A 24,408-nucleotide genomic window follows, 5' to 3' on the forward strand; every position below is an offset into this window, starting at 1 on the left:
GTTGTTTTTTGGTTTCAGGGTAAAATGATGCTCTATTAATAACTAGTTATCTTCTACAGCACATCATTTGAGTAAAGATGAGTGAATGGTGCTAAAACTACTGCAATGTGATAATCACCAAGCCTGGACTAGTTCAACACCTTGAGGTTTCGATTTCTTGATAAATCAATCTCTAAGGTTCAGTTCATTCACAGTGTGACACTACTTACCTGTTCAAAGTACATCACTTTTGTCCTCCAGTTTTCATATTGACTTCCTGTCAGGGTTTGAATTGATTTTAAAGTTTTATTGTTGACATTTAAAGCACTTAATGGCCTGATACCTCCTTATATTAATGATTTGCTTATCCTCATGGGACAAGAAAAAATTTTGAGATCTTCTTCGGGTAGCTGGATGTCAGTTTTAAATGTCACCTTGAGAGTCAGAGTGCAAAGGCTTTTTTGTCTTTTGCACATGTTCTTTTTGAGATCAGATAAGATGTTAGAAAGAAAATAACATATCTTTTCTAAAGATAAGTGGGGCATCATGGTAAAATATATTGAGAACTTGATTTTTCAAATTAGTGTATATTTTCAAATTCTCAAATAAGATTTGTAACAGATCAAATTCCCAAAAAATGCTACAATAAAAATTAAATATATGAAACGTGAAAAATATTGAAAGAATAGTCTTATATTATTTTTTAAGCTTGGGAAACCAACACTATGTTCCTGAGTGAAATAATATTTTGCTTGTTCTAATCTATTACAGTAAAAATTGCAATTTTATTTTTAAAGTTAACCTCTTAAGGTACAACTTTTTAAATATTCTAAGATATTTGTGATGAATTTCATGAATGGAAAACTTTAAAGTCTTTTATAAACCATTATATATAGCCTTTTTGTATTCAATGTTTAATTATGAAGACTAGGTTATGCTATGTGTTTGAGTTAGATAGCTTTAGTTAATTATTAATGCCAAGAGCAATCTAGTTTGGGGGGCAGAAGATAACACTTTTATGTAAGTATAAAGTGTTGGAAGGGAATGGCTCCCCACTCTAGTATTTTTGCCTGGAGAATCCCATGGACAGAGGAGCCTGACAGGCTACAGTCCATGGGGTCACAAAGAGTTGGACATGACTTAGTGACTAAACAACAACAACAAAAGTGTTAGAACACGACATAAAAAGTTAGCTGGGTGTGACTGCAAATAGTCATGTGGTATATAGAAATGCATAGAATTAATTAATTCATGGAAGTAGGCAAGCCAACTTTTATGTCCCAGTACAGGCTCTTGAAGAAATCTGTTTTATCTATCACTTACCTAGCTACTTATCTGCCTTAGTTTGTTTTGTATCTCAGTCCAATGCCTTGCCTGTCGCTTGCCACGTTGATATTTGATACTTGATAAGCACTACCCATCTAACTCTCTGCACGTAAAGAACATTTTGAAAAGTGACCTGACTTCAGGAGGTCTCCTTCCTACTCTGCGCTCTCTCTCACATCCTGTCTTTCTTCCTGTAGCTATGAAATGGGATTCCTTCTCATAGAATGGCAAAAAACCAAAAGAGAGCAAAACCTGTGGAAAACTTGAATACAGTGAAAATGAAACAGAGTATCTTTCCTAGGACATTTTAAATGAGACCCTTTGCTGCTAGCTTAAATTAAAACATGTAAGATAAAGACAATCTGTACATTTAAAGTTAAAAGATGTTCTTAAATTGTATATAAAAAAGTCCCCAAATGTCATATTTATTATTTGTAATTCAATTTCTGTTTTCTCATATTATGAATGACTTGATCAATAAACAATGGGTTAGCCATATTTTTTATACAGTTCATGGTACAATTTTCTTACTTAGTTTTACAAATAAGTTCTATGATATATGAGGAAAAAGTATATCTGACATATTTAATATATCTGACACTTTGGAATCCATTATCACTGAGAAATTTGCTATGAGTCCCTTCAAAACATAATATGTAAAATGCAAATGTTTCACATTGATGCTAACTTAATGATGGTATTTACAGTTTTGTGACTAAATCCCTAAGCAGAGGAAATACTGAAAATTTGATTTTTAACAGGTTCTTCCTTTTTAAAAATGCCATCCATAGGTTCAGCTATACAATTCAGTTTTTACAAATATTATTAACTATAAGATTTCAATAATCAAAAGTATATTATAAATTTAATGCCATGTGTAACATATTTTGGCCTTTGGCTTTCTGTAATTATTCAATTTAACTGCCTCAACACTTTCGTTTTGTCTGTCCTCCTTGGAGGGCAATTTATTTGTATATATTCTTAAATTATTTCTATTGTGTTTGCAGTTGTATTCATTAGATTAATATTTGGGGACTAAAGCATATAAAATTATAGATACCTGATAGTTTTTGACCTATAGATATCAAAAAAATAACTGTGTACCCAAAACACAGATTTTTAAAAAGATTTTAATCCTTGATGGATGACCAAACTTTAAATAAAAAATTATTTTCCTATATTAAAATGATGTATATCATTTTATATGATCCATAATAAAGATAAATGTACTTAAAACTATCATATCAAATTAACTTATTAACCACATTATTTATAATTTACAATATAAAATTTATTCTCCATATATGTGCAATACTCTTTTTCTAAGGTTCACATTTTGTCCACTTTTTCCCAGCAGCATACAACTTTGTATTTTTTAGAACACAGATAAGAAATTTAAATCTCAGACTTGAGATTTTCTATAGTTTGATTAGTACACTGTAAGATTCTGTAGTAGAAGCAGATTTCACTGTTTCCCATCTTAATTTCAGATCTACAAATAGAGCTTATGTGCTTTCTTTTAATAAATACCATTAGTTCCCAAAACTCTTCATCGTAATTTTTAAATGAAACTCAAGTTTCTTGGGAATTATCTAGATATGTGGCTTTTCCTGAGAAACTTCTCTGAACTTCCATTACTGTGCCTAATCAATTTTCAGATCGTTCATTACTATCAACCAGATTAGGAGCAATTAACTTTTTCTGGAGGTGTCACTGTAGTCATCACATCAAGTCTTATACATTTAGGTGCTAAGAACCTTCAGTCTACTTGGTTCTTAAATACACTTTCCAGACGAAAGTAAATAATAGCTTTTTATAAGAATAAATGTAAAATTTGTTTTACTAAGGATTTGGGTTAAACTGCAGACATATTTATTGTATACTTTTTAAAGTATACAACTCTGAGACCAGTTTATCACTCAGAAACTGTAGGGTTAAGCCCTTAAGTGTAAGAGTTGGAGGGGCTACTTCTGTTAGCAAAAGATATGCTGAATATTAGTAGAATGACATCATTAACCTGTTTGAAATCTTGATGCCATCAGAATTTTTTTCCCTTTTAATTATCTTTCCATTAGAGAATTCAGCATTTGGCATAGAAGAGCTGAACAAGGAAAAGTCCCCAGTGGCTTATTAACAATGAAAGATCCAAAGTACATTAGTAATCTAAGGAAAGAAAACTTATGTTTTAATTATAAGAAATGCAAAATTTATATCCAACTCCCAAACAAAAGTAATTTGATGTTGGAATTCTTTGGGAAAAGGTAAACACTGTTAATCTGCAGGTAACCCATATAAATCTGGAATTATACTAGGTTGATATGCCTTTGCAGTTTTGTGCGGGTTAATGAAAATTTTAAAGGAAAAGCTTTCTATTTTTGTCAGTTTCCTCCTTCTGGCATAAGACTTGGTTAGAAACCTTAACAGGTGTGTTCATTCTTTTAGGTCACTGAGGAACCATTAAATGAATTACTTCTGCTGTGCGCTTTCTGGCACTAGAGGTTTAAATCATAAAAGCATGTTCCTATAAGCCTGAAATATTCTCAGGGAATATTTCTTAAGTGTTATGATCAAAAATCCTGCCATTATTTTTGTCCGTTCTTTATAAGTTAATGAAGGAACAACTTTAGGAAATAAGTAATCCTGTATTTTGTTGGCCACTTCTTTTGACCATAGTATTCTTTAGATTTTTGTGTGTAAATTTCAAATACTTGAGTGGTATTTTTTAGGAAATCATTTAGATAACTATTAAAAGCTTGTTGAAGTTCTGACATGCAACACATACACATATTTAGAGTTTAGAGTTTGGCATTTTGATGTATGTTTATAATCATAAGACTAACTCCATAATCAAGACAATAAAATATTAATTATACCCAAGAGATTTCTTGGGACTCTGTAATTTCTTCCTCCTGACATTATTTCTTTTCTCTAAACAATCACTGATCTGTTTTCTGTTACTATTAGTTTATATTTTCTAAAATTTTATATAATAGGAATCACACAATATGTATTCTCTTTGTCTGTTTTTTTCCCCCCAGCATAATTATTTTGAGATTTACCTATGATTTTGTGTGTGTCAATAATTCATTACTTTTTATTGCTGAAAAAATTTCACTATATGGATATAGTGCAATTTATTTATCTATTTACCTGTTGTTGATATTTAGGTTGCTTCCAGTTTGGGCTGGTAACAGCCAAATAGCTATGGGCATTTGTGTACAATTCTTTGTACAGAAATACATTTCCATTTCTCTTGGGTAAATACTTACAGTGTAATGGCTGTGTCATATGGTAGATATGTGTTTGAACTTTACATGAAGGCTTTTATATTTACTTAGTCTTTTTATGGCACAGAATATGATCTTAGTTGGTACACTTCTTACAAATGCTTATTCCACTTTTTCCTAGGTGGAACATTCAGTAAGTATCAAATGAGTTAAAATGGTTGAAATGTTGTTCAAATATCCTATATCTTTACCAATTTCTGTGACTTCTTTTTCTATCAATTATTGTGAGTAGAGTATGAAACTTTTACTGAAATTATAGATATGTTTATTTCTCATTCTAGTTTTATAAGTTTTTTTTATGTTTTATTAAGTACATTATTATTTAGAATAATCATGTCCTCTGAATGAATTGACTCACACATCATTTTCAAATACATTTCATCTAATATTAATGTATGTACTCCAGATTTCTATTGATTAGTGTTAACATGTTTTCCCATTCCTCTACTTTAAGCCTAGTTGTGTCTTTATATTTAAAGCAGATCCCATGAAGGGTGTGTGGAATAGGGTCTTCAATTTTTTTATCCATTCTGACAATCTCTATGAATTGGTGTGTTTAGATTTATATTTACATTTAATGTGATTAGTGATAAGATTGAGTTTAATTATAATACATTGCTGTTTATTTTCTATTTATTTGTAATTTTCTTAATTCCCATTTTCTTTTTTTTTTTTTTTTCTCTTATTTTGGACTGAGTATTGTTTGTAAATTAACTTAATCTCTTTGGTTGGATTAGCAGTTCTCTCAGTGGTTGCTTCACTGGCATTGTTCACATCTTTGCCTTATTACAGCCTACATTCAAGTTGTATTTTTTCCCTTTAGTATGTGCTCAGTCACTCAGTCACGTCTGACTCTTTGCGGCCCCATGGACTATAACCCGCCAGGCTCCTCTGTCCATGGAATTTTCCAGGCAAGAATACTGGAGGGTGGTGCCATTTCCTACTCTAGGGGATCTTCTCGACCTAGGGATCAAACCCACATTCTTTTTTTTTTTTTTTTTTTTTAGTTTTTTATTTTTTAAATTTTAAAATCTTTAATTCTTACATGCATTCCCAAACATGAACCCCCCTCCCACCTCCCTCCCCAACCCACATTCTTAAGTCTTCTGCATTGGCAGGCAGATTCTTTACCATTAGCATCACCTGGGAAGCCCCTCTCTTTTAGTATAACAACCTTAAAATTATACTCTCATTTTTTGCATTCTATATTTCGTGTTGATATGTTATAAATTTCAATTCTACATATACTATTTTGTCCTACATTACATTTTTAAAATAGAGGTAACTAATGATAAGAATTTTTTTTACGTTTACCCATGTAGTTACCACTTCTGGTGCTCATTATTTGTATAGATAGAGATTTGTAACTGTTGCCATTTTCCTTCTGCCTGAGGGATTTTCTACTTCATATTTTTGTACTACAGGTCTTCTGGTGATACAGTTGGAATCTGTTCACTTAAAATGTTAATATATGTATTCCAATTATCAGTTCAGTTCTGTCACTCAGTCAGGTCCGATTCTTTGCACCCGTGGACTGCAGCATGCCAGGCTTCCCTGTCAATCACCCATCCCAGAGCTTGCTCAAACTCATGTACATCAAGTCGGTGATGCCATCTAACCATCTCATCCTCTGTTGTCCCCTTCTCCTCCTGTTTTCAATCTTTCCCAGCTTCAGGGTCTTTCCTAAGGAGTCAGTTCTTCACATCAGGTGGCCAAAGTATTGGAGCTTCAGCATCAGTCCTTCCAATGAATATTCAGGACGGATTTCCTCTAGGATGGACTGTTTGGATCTCCTTGCAGTCCAAGGGACTCTCAAGAGTCTTTTCCAACACCACAGTTCAAAAGCATTAATTCTTTGGTGCCCAGCTTTCTGTATGGTCCTATTCACACATCCATACATAACTACTGGAAAAACCATAGCTTTGACTAGATGGACCTTTGTTGGCAAAATAATGTCTCTGCTCTTTAATATGCAGTCTAGGTTGGTCATATCTTTTCTTCCAAGGAGCAAGCGTCTTTTAATTTCATGGCTGCAGTCGCCATCTGAAGTGATTTTGGAGCCAAAAAAAAGTCTGTCACTGTTTCCATTGTTTCCCCATCTATTTCCCATGAAGTAATGGGACCAGATGCCATGATCTTTGGTTTTGATTGTTGAGTTTTAAGCCAGCTTTTTCACTCTCCTCTTTCACCTTCATCAAAAGGCTCTTTAGTTCCTCTTTGCTTTCTGCCATAAGTGTGGTGTTATCTGCATATCTGAGGTTATTGATATTCTCCTGGCAATCTTGATTCCAACTTTTGCTTCATCCAGACTGGCATTTTGCATGATATACTCTGCATATAAATTAAATAAGCAGGGTGACGATATACAGCCTTGATATACTCCTTTCCCAGTTTGGAAGCAGTCTGTTGTTCCAAGTCAGGTTCTAACTGTTGCTTCTTCATCTGCATACAGATTTCTCAGGAGGCACGTAAGGTGATCTGGTATTCCCACCTCTTTCAGAATTTTCCACAGTTTGTTGTGATCCACACAGTCGAAAGATTTAGTGTATTCAATAAAACAAAATTAAATATCAATAGCTGATTTATTGTTCCTTTCCATTAATTCTGCTATCTGCAACATTTCTGGGTTGATTCTGATGGGCTGATTTTTCTCCTCACATGCACCACATTTTCATGCTTCTTTGCATGTCTGGTAATTTTTTACTAGCAATCAGACATTGTGAATTTTATCTTACTGTAAAGGAATTTCCTGAAAATAAGTTGTAAGCGATTTTCTGGAATTCAGCTAGCAAGAAGAGTTTAATTATTAATTTCAGGTGCTGATTTTAAACTTTGCTAGGCAGGGTGAGAATGATATTTCATACAAGCCTCAATTTTTCCCACTATTGAAGCAAAACCCTGCTGAGTACTTGCCCAACACCTCCAAATCATGATATTTTCCACTATGGCTGATGGGAACAGGAACTCTCCTTAGCCCTGTGAGATATCCAGAAATTAGTCTCTCACATCTTTTCTAGTCATTCTTTTACCAGCTTCAGAAGATCCTTCACACTCATGCAATGATGAATATTCAGCTGAAGCCTCAAAAGGCCCCTTTGAAGATGTCTGGAGCTCTCTGTCTCTGTTTCTCAAGAATCACTCCTGAGTATTTAAGAAATTTTAAGAGAGTGGATTTTAAGACATAGAAGTATAACAAAATAGAAATATTCTGCTATAATGATAATTTATTTCTATACCAAAGACACAAAACAAAATCAGTTATTAGTTTCCTTCAGACAGTATGTACTACTAAATACAAACTATTACTTGATGCTGTTCTAACTACTGTGTAGATATAAAAGAAGTGATATTTTAGCTCAAATAGTTACAACATGATATAAGTGCACAAAAGCATTGGAAATGTTTCACTCTCGGAAATTATGGGAAATGATATTATCTCAAAACATATTCACACAGATACATTTTAAATCGTTCCTGTATTTCAGTTCAGTTCAGTCGCTCAGTTGTGTCTTACTCTTTGCGACCCTATGGACAGCAGTACACCAGGCTTCCCTGTTAATCACCAACTCCCGGAGCTTACTCAAACTCATGGCCATTGAGTTGGTGATGCCATCCAATCATCTTATCCTCTGTTGTCCCCTTCTCCTCTTGCCTTAAGTTTTTCCTAGCATCAGGGTCTTTTCTAGTGAGTCAGTTCTTTGCATCAGGTGGCCAAAGTATGGGAGTTTCAGCTTCAGCATCAGTCCTTTCAGTGAATATTCAGGACTGATTTCCTTTAGGATGGACTGGTTGGATCTCCTTGCTGTCCCAGGGACTCTCAAGAGTCTTCTCCAACACTACAGTTCAAAAGCATCAATTCTTCAGTGCTCAGCTTTCTTTATAGTATAACTCTCACATCCGCACATGACTACTGGGAAAACCATAGCCTTGACTAGATGGATCTTTGCTAGAAAAATAAGTCTCTGCTTTTTAACATGCTGTCTAGGTTGGTCATAGCTTTTCTTCCAAGGAGCAAGTGTCTTTTAATTTCATGGCTGCAGTTACCATCTGAAGTGATTTTGGAGTCCCCCAAAATAAATTCTCTCACCATTTCCATTGTTTTCCCATGTATTTGCCATGAAGTGATGGGATCAGATGCCATGATCTTAGTTTTCTGAATGTTAAGTTTTAAGCCAGTTTTTTCCTCTCTCCGCTTTCCCTTTCATGAAGAGGCTCTTTAGTTCTTCTCTTTCTGCCATAAGGGTTGTGTCATCTGCATATCTAAGGTTATTGATATTTCTCCCGGCGATCTTGATTCAGCTTGTGCATCATCTAGTTCAGCATTTCTCATGATGTACTCTGCATATAAGTTAAATAAGCAGGATGACAATATAGAACCTTGATGTACTTCTTTCCCAATTAGGAACCAGTCTGTTGTTCCTTGTCCAGTTCTAACTGTTGCTTCTAAATCCTGGCTTTTCCATCTACTAATGATAATGCACACAAATCAATTAACAAATTCTTGGCCTGTGCATCATATTCCTGTGGAAAATAGTGAATAAATGAACTAGAAATATAGATAATATAGCGTGTATTTTAAAGCTTAAAAAAAATAAAAACCCTGGGTAAAGAACAGGAGTTAGGATATATATATGGTAGGTGCATTTTTTAAACAGTTTTCAAAGAAATCTTGTGATAATTACATCACTTGAACAGTGTCAAAAGGAAGTAAGGAAATGAATCAGTGAGATATCTGGGTGAACAGAGTTCAAGAGAAAGAAACAGCAAATTAAAGACTTTGAGGTAGTGGTGCGTTCGATATATTTGAGAAAAATGAATAGTTCCACATGGTCATAGTAAAGGAGGGAGAGGATAGTTGGTAAGATGAAATACTCATTTAAGACTCATAGGCCATTTTAAGAACTTTGTGCTAAACTTTGGGCAAGTTGAAACTATAGTGATGAATAAGACTTACATTTTTCCTAATTCAAGAATTTAAATTCAATAAAAGAACTCAGTAAATCCTCCCTCCCCAGATGTTAGTTAAAAGGTTCAGAAATTATAAGTAAATTTACATTATTGAAGTAAATTTAATGCCATATGCCTAGTAAAGAGAAAGCTTATACTTCAATGCATAATTTTAATCAAGATATCCTATGCTGAATTATTTCACTCTAAATACTGGTCACACTTATGGATAATTACCTATTCTCCTCAATTCTTGTCAGTCACAGTTCTCTTCCTTTATTATCTAAAATAGGATTGCAACCCTCAAAACCTGCCTGACCCAAACTGATGCACCTATTTGTAAATCTTGGGATATATGATATGATAAGTCTTAATAACCATAGAATATAGAACATAATCTAATCTGAAAAAGATTCAGCTATATTGAGTTTAGTGTGTGGGGTAGCATACAAACCGCTGAATCATGTATCTTTCAGAGTCTTTTCTATTGTAAACCTAAATCGAGGCCTTTGAATATGGTGGGTAATGATTTCTGTCCACATTGAGAAAACATCAAAATAACCTGTAGGACTTGTTGAAAAACAGATGACAGAGCTTTACTGCCAAAGTAGAAAGCCAAGATGTTTTGCATTATTTCTTGAACTCAAAATATACTGGGAAGATGTATTTTAATCTTCTTTTCCTTACCATTGATGGCAGATAATGTTGGGCCCATGATAGGAAGTATTTCTGGGAGTGCTGGGAATAAAATATTTCTTCAAGTGCATTAATTAGAGTCATATTTCTTATCTACTGAAGATACTGCTTACCTATAGCAGCTTTCGCATAAGGGCAGAAAAAATACTTGTGCAATGAAAGCATATCCTCTTGGACAAACTGATTGGGAGCATTACATTTGTAAGTACTCATCACACAATATCTGCCATGGGATAATGAATAATTAATATTATCTCTGTCATTGCCTTACAGTGACATACTGTACTAATGGATCACAAAGTCTCTTGGAGTCCCAGAATGCATTTCAGCTGAGTTACCACGGAGACAAAAGAATCTTCATTTTTGAGTCCTTCATTCTGGTCTGCACTGTGCTCTTAACGCCTCTTCTGAATTTGGCCACTTTAGATCTCTCTCAGCTATTCCACAAATTACTTTTGTCATTTCTTCTAGTTGCGTTTTTCTTAATAAATGAATATTTTCCTTTCCCATTTCTTTCTAGGGTCACAAATATCCACAGATTCATTTTCTTTAGGGGTCCAAACATTTATAGTTTCATTTTACAATTGATCTGTCCCTCATCCTCGTCATCACTGCTCCTACCTACAGCCCAGGTGGAAACATGGCTCTCAGAACACAAAGTATGTGTGCCTGGTGCCCATTTCCATGCACATGGCATGAGGTAGGGTTAGAGACAGACTGAGGAGCAATGCCCTTTCCTTCATTTTTAGTTAATTTCTTACAAAGCCTGTAACAAGAGTTACTATAATGACCAAACAGTCTCTTGGTCTTAAAATTTTGGCATTGACTTATAGATATTAGTTCTTTTCAAAAATTATGAGAAAATGTTTTTTTTTCCTTCCAGAAGGAACTTTTTATTACATGCAAACTACTCATATGGAAAATCAACATCCCACAATAAAGTTCATGCTTCTAAAATGTTTTCATTTCAAGTAAATTTTTATCAACAAGAGAAAAGGAATTTTCTGGGAATTATCTGTTATGTTTTATATGAAAAATTATATAGTTTTCTGAGCAAGTTCTCCCATTGAGCTGTATTAAATTATAATGGAATGACATTTGTGGCAGTTACAGTGTGTTATTAGTTCTTTTCTCCATGCTCCAATTCTATGAAATCAGAAAAAGTCTCATGGTAAAACTGAAGTCTAATTTATGTGGAAATTTGCTATGTCAAATTCAATTCTATTTGCAGATATTTACCCTCAACCACACAAAACAAAAGAATTTCTTTCCTTTATTTTAATGTGTCAGAGTAAAACAAACTACAAAAATCCCCAAAGAAAATGTAAATGAAGAGCCAGTCATGATTCTCAATCTTGTCTATAGAACCAAGAATGTTAAATGTCCTCTAACTGGTAAGGGCAATAATTTCATTGAGTTTGTTTCATCCTGAACCATTCCTAAAATTTGATAAGATGTCCAACTGCCACAGATTTGATGTAGTAGCAGTGTTAACAGGACTGTTATCATGTGCCAGGCAATGTGCTAAATTTGTTCACTTAATCCTCATTGAATTTTCATCTATTTTGTAGATGATGACATTCAGGTTTTCAGAGGTTATATTATTTTCCAAAATCACAAAGCTTGTAAGTGGTGGAGCCAGGAGTGAATCATACTTGTCCAACTCCAAGTTAAACACTTTTTCCCAAGTACAGACTCTAATTCATTGTAGGCATTCAATAGCATTGCACTGAATAACTGACTCCTGTCTGCATAGGTCTTTCTGCAATGTGATATTAATGAAGAGCATAAATTATAATTATCTGTTGATCTCTCCCTTTTCTTCGTTGACCACTCCCTATGTTTCTTACTATCTATTTTGCACATAGAATTTAAGTGATAGTTAAATATATATCAGATAACATCACTCCCCTGTTATAAACCCTCCAACTCCTTGCTTCTTAGCTTAACAATAACATTCTACACATAATGAAAAATAAAATAATGATCTCCAAAAGTATATATTTTCATTCTGGCTTACTTCACTCTGTATAATTGGCTCGTTTCATCCAAAATCTCAGTTACCCTTTCAAACACTATTTCAGGTCCATACTTCCTCCTTTTCTCATCTCATTCTCACTATATTTCAGCCTCAGCACCTCTTTTGGTAACTCTGAAGATACTAAGTTCATTTTTTTTTTAATTGGGATATAGTTTTTATCATGTTATACAACAAAGTGAATCAGCTATATGTATGCATATATCCCTTGCCTCTTGAGCCACTCTCCCACTCCCATCCCACCCATTTAGGTCATCACAGAGAACTGAACTAAGCTTCCTGTACTATACATAAAGTTCCCACTGCTGCTGCTGCTAAGTCACTTCGTTCCCACTAGCTATCTATTTTACATATGGCAGGGCACATATGGCAGTCTCCCAGTTTTTTTTTTTTTTCCCACCTCATGTCCACACATCTGTTCTTTATGTCTATGTTTCTATTTCTGTCCTGCAAGTAGGTTTATCTGTATCATTTTTTTAGATTCCACATATATATGTTAATATACAATGTTTGTTCTCTTTCTGGCTTACCTCACTCTGTATAATAGACTCTAGGCCCATCCACATAACCACAAATGACCCAATTCCATTCCTTTTTATGGCTGAGTAATATTCTACTGCATATATGTACCACATCATTTTTATCCATTTATCTGTTGATGGACATCTAGGTTGCTTCCATGTCCTGGGTATTGTAAATAGTGCTGCAACGAACATTGGTGTGCAGGTGTCCTTTTGAACTGTGATCTTCTCAGGGTATATGCCTGGGAGTGGGATTGCTGGGTCATATGATATTTCTATTTTTATGTTTTTAAGGAACCCCCGTACTTTTCCATAGTTGCTACATCAATTTACTACGTTCATTTTTTGAGTCTTTTTTCATGCTCTCCTGGAACTTCCCAAGGGAGTTGGGGGATAGATGATAAGTAAAGTAAATAAAGACATTTTGGGGAAAGAAAATAAAATATGCAAAGTTATTCTTTAAAAGTAGACAAAATATCTTGGGTGAGTGTCCTGGAAGGGCAAGAAGCTTTGTGCGATGAGAAGGTAGACTGGTGTATGTGAGCCCATTAGAAGGATGAAGCATGGGTTGGATGATGAAGACTATATTTTGTAGCTGTTTTTATATTTTAGTATAGTTTTAAAATGACTATGGAGTGTGGGAGGCAGAATACACAATATGAGAGTCTAGGGTTGTATAAGAGACAATACATTACTTCAGGAGGTCAATAGAGAGGGTTGATATAAAGATTACACAGTGAGAATGGTAAGCGGAGGATAGATCGATGAGATCTTTTTGAGATTTGTGGCTCAACGGGCAATTTGATATGAACTGTGATACAGTGAGGGTGATTTAGAATATTTAGGGCTTTGCATTGGTAATTGTGTTAAAAAAAAATTGTGAAAGGCGCTCGGAAACCTTTCACTTTTTGACTGAGTTGATCTCATAGGAGGGAGCCTCTATATTGGACCGTAAAGGATAGGTAGACTTCTAAAGTCAGATGTGGAAAGAAACAGGCACCTCAAGGACCATGATTCTTTTCAGCTCTACCTTTCAGTTCCTCTAAATTTTGTAAGAGAAAATTTTTCTTAGTTTCAGCAGCAAGAATCTGAGATAGCCTCTAGAAGTTAAAATATTTTTTCCTGACACTTCAAGAACCAAAGACAATGTATCTTTGAGTCATTTTAGTTATAAATATAAAACTCAGAACATTCTTTTCATCCATCTAGAGAAAAACATTCCTATACAGCAAGATGTGTGTGTGTATGTGTGTTAGTCACTTAGCTGTGCCCAACTCTTTGTGACCCCATGAACTGTAGCCCTCCAGACTCCTCTGTCCATGGAATTCTCCAGGCAATAACACTGGAGTGGATTGCCATTACCTTCTCCAAGATGGAAGGATATAAATTTCATCTTTCATACTTTACAGACTAAATTTATACTTATCAATCTATTATACATTTATGCATTTAACATCTTTTTAAAATATTTTATGGAGTAAGCAAAAATCAATCATATATTTATAGAAAAGTCAAAGAAGCTCTGGGATGTTTGTCGAATCCATAAGGTAACTGATGTATATTTCTTATAGTCTTAGTTGGTTTTTATGCCAGTAGTAACTTGATATTCAATTTTTATTTTCATTTTTGTTTTTAAAAAGAGACAACTAAATGACTTTTACATATGAGGTCTTTGGGATTTTAAATCTTTAATATCAATGACTTTAAAAAAATGAGGTGATATGTTTGGCACTGATTTATAAGAGATGTTTGTGATATTTTTTTTAATTACAAAAATGTTTATTTACATCACTCTTCCACTACTTATTCTTAGTATCTTTATATCCCTTAATTACTGTGTGGCAATCCTTATTCTGATGTGTGTCCTTATAAAATATAACCTTATATGTCAGGCTTATGAGAACTAATAGAATTTTTTTCAAAAATGTATTATTTCTGAAACATATATAAATCTAAAAAACCACTCCTCTCATTTGTAGGTAGACTTCCTAGAAGTAAGTGCAGGTATAGGGTCTAAGATTCATTTACAATTTAGGAGACCTATTTATAATCTGATGAATGGTGCCTTTGGGAAAGAAATTGCTCTCTTTCTCCAAAGTTTAACATTAAGTTCATTTCATAAAGAGGAATGATTAAAGTCTCAACTCTTAAAAAAATAAATATACCCTTTGCAGAGCATCAGCTCATTTGTCACTTGTAGCAAACTCAAACATTTAGAGGATTGAAAATATTTCTAGGTCCCAGACTTAGTTGCATTTTAAAACTGGTCTTCAGAATGAAGTTAATACTCTGACCCACGTGCAGATTCCTGGGTTCGCTTTAGGTCTTATGCATCAGATGTCAGTGTGTAGGGTCACTGGAATCTGCATTTTGATTAAGCTCCAGGTCCTTCCTGTGGACTCTGAAGATATGAGACTTGACACACTTCTCAGGTATATTTGCCTTCTAAAAATAACACTTAAGCTTAAATATGTGAAAAACCGATGGGGATCAGGATGAAAATGTTGGGAAATTACATTATATATGGTATCTTGGGAATGTAGAAGCTGGCATTTACATCTACGAAGTGCCTATATACTTGATGCTTTGTATATATCATTGAATATAATCCCAACCACAGCCTTTTGGAGAGAGGTATTATCAGTTTTTTTTTTTTTTTTGATGAGAGAACAGGTTTAAACATGTTAAATAACTTTATCAGAATTACACAGGTAATAAGAGGAAAATTAAAAAAATTAAATCTAGTTGTGTTAAACTTTGGGCTTCCCTGGTGGCTCAGTGGTAAAGAATTCACCTGCAAAGGAGGAGACACGGGTTCACTCCCTGAGTGGGGAAGATCCCCTGGAGGAGGGCATGGCAACCCACTCCAGAATCCTTGCCTAGAGAGTCCCATGAACAGAGGAGCCTGGCGGGCTACAGTCCATAGGGTCACAAGCAGGCGGACCCAGCTGAAGCAACTGAATACACACGCATGCATGTTAAACTTTTCATTATGAGGAAAATTTCTACTCTGTCCAGCTGCTGGCTTGGATGGGGCAGATGGTAGGGTGGACGTAGTAACACTTTTTTGAAACAAGCTTATGCTATCTAGTAAGATTTGCTCTATAGGTTAATAGTCCATAGGGTAGCAGAGTTGGACATGACTGAAGTGACTTAGCACACTTGCATAGGTTAATAAAATAAGAAATTCTTACACCAGCTTCACAGATGAGACACAAAGAGGTTAGGAAACTTGCTTATAAACATAGTTATTCATATATATATATTTGTTTATATATTAAATGATCACAAAAAGATTAGATATAAGGTTGAACAAAACATGACTTGGGTCTGTCCCCATGGAGTTCACAGACTAGTTTGAGAGACAGATAAATTGACCTATACCATAATTTGTGCTAAATGCTACAAGAGAAAAAAATAACAGGAGAAATGTAATTCAGACTTGGGACTCAAAGAAGGCTTATCCAGAGATGATATTTGAGTTAAGATGTAAAATATTAGCAAGATTAGCAAAGTCAAAGTGAGAGGAAAAGCATTCCAGGTGAAGGGAATACCATGCAAAAAGTCTATGAGGCAGATAATAATTGGCTTTTTAGGAATGGAAGAAAGGACAGTATGGCTGGCCTAGAGGAGAGGCATGTATGTGTGTTAGTCAATCAGTCGTGTCTAGCTCTTTGTGATCCCACAGACGGTAGCCTGCCAGATTCCTCTCTCCATGGATTTCTCCAGGCAAGAATACTGGAGTAGGTTGCCATTTCCTTCTCCAGGGTATCTTCCAACCCTGGGATCAAACCTGGGTCTCCCGCATTGCAGGCAGATTCTATACCATCTGAGCCCCAGGAAAGCCTTTGATGGTAAAATTAAAGATTTGGGGCAATTTTTCAATGTTAAAACAGAGGTGGAAAAAGTACAATTTACATTTTAAAAGACAATTCTGGGTGTGATATAGATAGTCCAGCTTGGTGATAGAGTAGTTCAAGTGAAAACTTTTGGGTAAGACTAATTGAGAGTGGCAACAGAGACGTAGAAATGGAGAGTATTAATAATTTAAAAAGTAAATTTGGGTTTAGAATCATCTGAACTTCATACTGGATGAAGGAGGATGTCAGGACAAAGCTATGTTGAAATGATTTCTAATTCTTTAGCAACTGGTTGAGGAGAGGCTAAAGGGCCACATGATAAGAAAAGGACCATTATAGGGGAGTAGATAGTAATACAGAAGGGAGGGCTTGGATGAGAAAGTGTATACAGTAAATCTCCTACATTCGAGTAAGCTCTGGTCCCAGAATGTGTTCCTAAGTTCTTTATTTGTGAGTCCAACGAAGTTAGCTTAGGTATTCAACTAAAACAATAAACTATGTAGTACTGTACTGTAATAGCTTTTTAATAGTTTTCACATAAATAATACATAATGAAATAAGGATACACAAAATTATTTTATTTCAGTCTTATAGTACAGTACCTTGAAAAGCACAGTAGTACAGTACAACAGCCGGCACATAGGGGCTGACCTCAAGTGAACAGGCAAGAAAGTTACTGACTGGAGGAGGAAGGGGCGGTGGGAGATAGTAGAGCTGAAGTATTGTCAGCAATAAGAGATGGAGGGTAAGCTGCAATTTCACTCTTGCCTGATGTTGTTGGCACAGCTTCTGGCTCATTGTTGGGTTCAATTGTATGTACTTTTTTGAAAAAAAAAAAAGGAAAAAAAAAGATCCAGTGATATTTGGGAGCAGCTCCTTTTTTCTCATCATAGACGACATGATAGCACTGTTACATTCCGAACGACTCCTACAACCTTTGTATACGGTCTACATTCAGGTCCTGTGCCTCTACAGCTATCTGCTGTGCTGTGCTTAGTTGCTCAGTTGTGTCTGACTCTTTGCAACCCCATGGACTGTAGCCTGCCAGGCTCCTCTGTCTACGGGATCCTCTAGGCAAGAATACTGGAATGGGTTGCCATGCCCTCCTCCAGGGGATCTTCCCAACCAGGGATCTAACCCAGGTCTCCCACATTGCAGACAGATTCTTAACTGTCTGAGCCACCAGAGACTGTCAGTGTCTCCTCAAATAAAGAAAATCCTCTTGCCATTTCCTGCATTGCGAATCTCTTCAGCTCTTCACTGACTTCTTCTTTGTCTTGTTTCTCTTTGCCCTTTCTCTGGGCCTCCGATTTCTGGTGCCTCTTAACAGTACCAACTACATCACACCTGCTTTTACACTTGCTTCTGGACATCTTGGACTTGAAATAAAAATACCGTACTACTGTATTCTATATAATACTGTATTGTAAATTACATAAAAGCACAACTGGTTGTAGGGGATGCACACACATGACGATGTACACCAGACATGTGAACTAACTTACAGGACTGGATATGTGAACACAGGTTTGCCTTTTGAAAGTGTACAACTCGAAGGTTTGTGTATAGGGGACTTACTGTATATGTGTTCTTTATGAGCACAAAGATGGTGTTTTAATCCATGGCAATCAAGGAGGTCCCTTAAAGAGACAATGTAGAATGAGAAATAAAATTAAGAGGAAAAGGAGAGAGGAAGTAAGCCTTAGCTGAAGAAACCAGAAAGACAGAAGGGAAGTCAGAAGTGTGATGATGTCATGGAAACCAGGAACGGAAAGAATTTCCATGATAGGATGGAGTGTTTTGTCCGGGGTTTCAGACAAGATGGGGAATAAAATGTTCTCCATATGGTCAAATCCAATATACAGTTTTCAGGTCTGTTCTATTGAAAGGTTGTTGCTGAAGCACGAAAGACTTCTGGATTCTTGGCCTCCAGAGGAGAAGAATTCAATCTGGGGCTAGAGACGAGGCTTGATTGCTCAGATCTTTTGTGTAATAAAGTTTTATTACAGTATAAAAGAGATAGAGAAAGCTTCTGACATAGACATCAGAAGAGGGCAGAAAGAGCGCCCCCTCTCTAGTGTTAGCAATGAAGTTATGTACTTTTAAATTAGTTATTACAATGAATCAAAAGAATTTCTGGAGGTTGTAAAGACCTTACTAGACCTACTCCCATAATTTACATTGTAAGATTATAGGATTAGCCAGAAGGGTTTTTTTTTTTTTTTTTTTTCAGAAAATATCCTCAAGCAGGATACATTTTTGTTATATAATCCTAAGGAACATAGAGGAAAAATAAGTTTGTCCTTTCCTTCTCCTTGAGAATTCCAGACCCCTATCTCCTCCTCAAGAACCCTGCCTAGGAATTGACTCTCTCACTATTCTGAAAATCTTGGCAGTAATGTAAAATAGATAACCAATGGGAATTTGTTGCATGACTCAGGGAATTCAAACAGGGGCTCTGTAACAATCTAGAAGAGTGGGATAGGGAGAGAGATAGGAAGAAGGTTTGAGAGGGAGGGGACATGGGTATACCTGTGGCTGATTCTTGTTGATGACTGACAGAAAACAAAAATTCTGTAAAGCAATTATCTTTTCATTAAAAAAAAAACTTATAAAAAGTGTACAGGAAACTGGGTAAAACTTGGAGGGCGGGAATTAGAAAAGGACACTTTTAGACAGAACATAGTATAGACTACTCATATAATAATGGGAAGGGTACATAAAATGAGATTGATGATCTGGGAAAATAACAGGCAAAGGAAAAATATGTTTTTGAGAAGATGGAAACATGTGGACGACCATTAGCAGAGGCGTGTGTGCTAAGCTGCTTCAGTTGAGTCTGACTCTGTGCAACCATATGGACTGTAACTCACTAGGCTCCTCTGTTCATGGGCATGTCCAGACAAGAATACTGGAGTGAGTTGCCATGCCTTTCTCCAGGGGATCTTCCTGACCCAGGAATCAAACCAGTGTCTCTTACATCTCCTGCATTGGCAGGCAGGTTCTTTACCACTAGTGCCACCTGTGAAGCCCCTTTAGAAAAGGAAAGGACACTTTTTCTTCTTGGCAATTGAAAAAAAATAATTTTATTGAAGTATAGTTAATTTACAGTGTTGTGTTAATTTCTGATGTACAACAAAGTGATTCTGTTATACATATATAATCTTTTTCATACTCTTTTCATTATGCTTTATTATAGGATATTGAATGTAGCCCCTTGTGCCATACAGTAGGATCTTGTTTATTCATCCTATATGTAACAATTTATAGCTGCTAATCCCAAACTCCAGATCCTTCCCACTGGCCCACCCACTTCACAACCACAAATCTGTCCTCTGTGAGTCTGCTTTTGTTTAATAGATACATGCATTTGTGTCATATTCAGATTCCATATATAAGTGATACTATATGGTATTTGTCTTTCTATTTCTGGCTTACTTCACTTAGTATGATAATCTCTAGGTCCATCCATGTTGGTACAAATGGCGTTATTTCAATTTTTTTTCGTTATTTCAATTTTATAGCTAATATTCCTTTATGTATATATACCATATCATCTGTATCCATTTGTTGATGGACATTTATGTTGCTTCTATGTCTTGGTTACTGTAAATAGCACTGCTATAAATACAGGGGTTTGTGTATCTTTTTATAGTTTGTGTGGGTATATGCCCAGGTATAGGACTGCCATATCATATGGCAATTCTATTTTTAATTTCTTTGAGAAACCTCCATAATATTTGCTATAGTGTCTGCCCCAATTTATATTTCCACCAATAGTGTAGGAGGGTTCTCTTTTCTCTACACCATCTCCAGCATTTATTGTTTGAGCTTTTATGATGATGGCCTTTCTGACCAGTATGAAGTGATACTTCTTTTGCTTTTCTCTAATAATCAGCAATGCTGAGCATCTTTTCATGTGCCTCTTGAAAGACAGCCCTTCCAGCTGGGAGGAAGATGAGTCCCTTCTTGTCCAAAAACATCTTCCTATATGATGTACAAAGCAAAGTCAACAACTGAAGGATGCAAGGATGGTAGCGATGAGGAGATAAAGGGAAATCATTAAATGCAGGAAATAAAAGCAATAGGAGGGTAAACTTATAGGACCATGGTGAGATTTTCAGGTGGTGGTAAGTACTCATTTGAGTTTGAGAGAATAAATTTACAGTAACACTAGTCTGTGATTATGGTTTCAGTGTGTCTGACCTCTTGCAAGACCTACCGTCTTACTTGGGTTTCTATTACCCTGGACGTGGGGTATCTCTTCACTGGCTGCTCCAGCAAAGTGCAGCCGCTGTTCCTTACCTTGGATGAGGGGTATCTCCTCACCGCCACCCCTCCCGATCTTGAACATGGAATAGTTCCTCTAGGCCCTCCAGCGCCTGAGCAGCCACTGCTCCTTGGACATGGGGCCACTCCTCCCAGCTGCTGCCCCTGGCCTCGGGCATGGGACAGCTCCTCCTGGCCACCGCCCCTGGCCTCGGGCAGAGGTAGCTCCTGTCTGCTGCTCCTGCACTGTCGCAGCCTGGCACTCTTGGCTGCCACCCCTGACCTTAGACGTGGGGTAGCACCTCTTGGCCATGCTCTGCACGCTGACACAGCCGCCTGAGCACACTAGGACCACAGCCTTGTCTAACTCAATGAAATTAAGCCATGCCGTGTGGGGCCACCCAAGACGGGCGGGTCATGGTGAAGAGGTCTGACACAATGTGGTCCACCGGAGAAGGGAATGGCAAACCACTTCAGTATTCTTGCCTTGAGAACCCCATGAACAGTATGAAAAGGCAAAATGATAGGATACTGAAAGAGGAACTCCCCAGGTCAGTAGGTGGCCAATGTGCTACTGGAGATCAGTGGAGAAATAACTCCAAAAAGAATGAAGGGATAGAGCCAAAGAAAAAACAATACCCAGCTGTGGATGTGACTGGTGATAGAAGCAAGGTCCGATGCTGTAAAGAGCAATATTGCATAGGAACCTGGAATGTCAGGTCCATGAATCAAGGCAAATTGGAAGTGGTCAGCAGGAGATGACAAGAGTGAACATCGGCATTCTAGGAATCAGTGAACTAAAATGGACTAGAATGGGTGAATTTAGCTCAGATGACCATTATATCTACTACTGTGGGCAGGAATCTCTTAGAAGAAATGGAGTAGCCATCATGGTCAACAAAAGAGTCCAAAATGCAGTACTGGGATGCAATCTCAAAAACGACAGAATGATCTCTGTTCGTTTCCAAGGCAAACCATTTAATATCACAGTAATCCAAGCCTATGCCCCAACCAGTAACGCTGAAGAAGCTGAAGTTGAATGGTTCTATGAAGACCTACAAGACCTTTTAGAACTAACACTCAAAATAGATGTCCTTTTCATTATAGGGGACTGGAATGCAAAAGTAGGAAGTCAAGAAACTCCTGGAGGAACAGGCAAATTTGGCCTTGGAATGTGGAATGAAGCAGCGCAAAGACTAATAGAGTTTTGCCAAGAAAATGCACTGGTCATAGCAAACAGCCTCTTCCAACAACACGAGAGAAGGCTCTACACATGGACATCACCAGATGGTCAACACCGAAATCAGATTGATTATATTCTTTGCAGCCAAAGATGGAGAAGCTCTATACAGTCCACAAAAACAAGACCAGGAGCTGACTGTGGCTCAAATCATGAACTCCTTATTTCCAAATTCAGACTTAAATTGAAGAAAGTAGGGAAAATCACTAGACCATTCAGGTATGACCTAAATCAAATCCCTTATGATTATACAGTGGAAGTGAGAAATAAATTTAAGGGCCTAGATCTGATAGATAGAGTGCCGGATGAACTATGGACTGAGGTTCGTGACATTGTACAGGAGACAGGGATCAAGACCATCCCCATGGAAAAGAAATGCAAAAAAGCAAAATGGCTGTCTGAGGAGGCTTTACAAATAGCTGTGAAAAGAAGAGAAGCGAAAAGCAAAGGAGAAAAGGAAAGATATAAGCATCTGAATGCAGAGTTTCAAAGAATAGCAAGAAGAGATTAGAAAGCCTTCCTCAGTGATCAATGCAAAGAAACAGAGGAAAAGAACAGAATGGGAAAGACTAGAGATCTCTTCATAGACACCAAGGGAACATTTCATGCAAAGATGGGCTCAATGAAGGACAGAAATGGTCTGGACCTAACAGAAGCAGAAGATATTAAGAGAGGTGGCAAGAATACACAGAAGAATGGAACAAAAAAGATCTTCATGACTAAGATAATCACAATGGTGTGATCACCCATCTAGAGCCAGACATCCTGGAGAAGTCAAGTGGGCCTTAGAAAGCATCACTATGAACAAAGCTAGTGGAGGTGATGGAATTCCAGGTGAGCTATTTCAAATCCTGGAAGATGATGCTGTAAAAGTGCTGCACTCAATATGCCAGCAAATTTGGAAAACTCAGCAGTGCCCACAGGGCTGGAAAAGGTCAATTTTCACTCCAATACCAAAGAAAGGCAATGCCAAAGAATGCTCAAACTACCACACAATTGCACTCATCTCACATGCTAGTAAAATAATGTTGAAAATTCCCCAAACCAGGTTTCAGCAATACATGAACCATGAACTCCCAGATGTTCAAGCTGGTTAAAAAGGCAGAGGAACCAGAGATCACTTTGCCAACATCTGCTGGATCATGGAAAAAGCAAGAGAGTTCCAGAAAAACATCTATTTCTGCTTGATTGACTATGCCAAAGCCTTTGACTGTGCGGATCACAATAAACTGTGGAAAATTCTGAAAGAGATGGGAATACCAGACCACCTGACCTGCCTGTTGAGAAAACTATATGCAGGTCCGGAAGCAACAGTTAGAAGTGGACATGGAAAAACAGACTGGTTCCAAATAGGAAAAGGAGTACGTCAAGGCTGTATACTGTCACCCTGCTTATTTAACTTATATGTACAATACACCTTGAGAACCGCTGGGCTGGAAGAAGCACAAGCTGAAATCAAGATTGCCAGGAGAAATATCAATAACCTCAGATATACAGATGACACCACCCTTATGGCAGAAAGTGAATAGGAACTAAAAAGCCTCTTGATGAAAGTGAAAGTGGAGAGTGAAAAAGTCGGCTTAAAGCTCAACATTCAGAAAACGAAGATCATGGCATCTGGTCCCATCACTTCATGGGAAATAGATGGGGAAACAGGGAAACAGTGACAGGCTTTATTTTTTTGGGCTCCAAAATCACTGCAGATGGTGATTGCAGCCATGAAATTAAAAGACGCTTACTCCTTGGAAGGAAAGTTATAACCAACCTAGATAGTATATTGAAAAGCAGAGACATTACTTTGCCAACAAAGGTCTGTCTAGTCAAGGCTATGGTTTTTCCAGTGGTCATGTAGGGATGTGAGAGTTGGACTGTGAAGAAACCTGAGCACTGAAGAACTGATGCTTTTGAACTGTGGTGTTGGAGAAGACTCTTGAGAGTCCCTTGGACTACAAGGAGATCCAACCAGTCCATCCTAAAGAAGATCAGCCCTGGGATTTCTTTGGAAGGAATGATGTTGAAACTGAAACTCCAGTACTTGGGTCACCTCATGCGAAGAGTTGACTCATTGGAAAATACTCTAATGCTGGGAGGGATTGGGGGCAGGAGGAGAAGGGGACAACAGAGGATGATATGGCTGGATGGCATCACTGACTTGATGGAACTGACTCTGAGTGAACTCCAGGAGTTGGTGATGGATAGGGAGGCCTGGTGTGCTGCGATACATGGGGTCACAAACAGTCAGACA

This window comes from Ovis aries, chromosome 3, assembly GCF_016772045.2.
Source record: "Ovis aries strain OAR_USU_Benz2616 breed Rambouillet chromosome 3, ARS-UI_Ramb_v3.0, whole genome shotgun sequence".
NCBI lineage: Eukaryota > Metazoa > Chordata > Mammalia > Artiodactyla > Bovidae > Ovis > Ovis aries.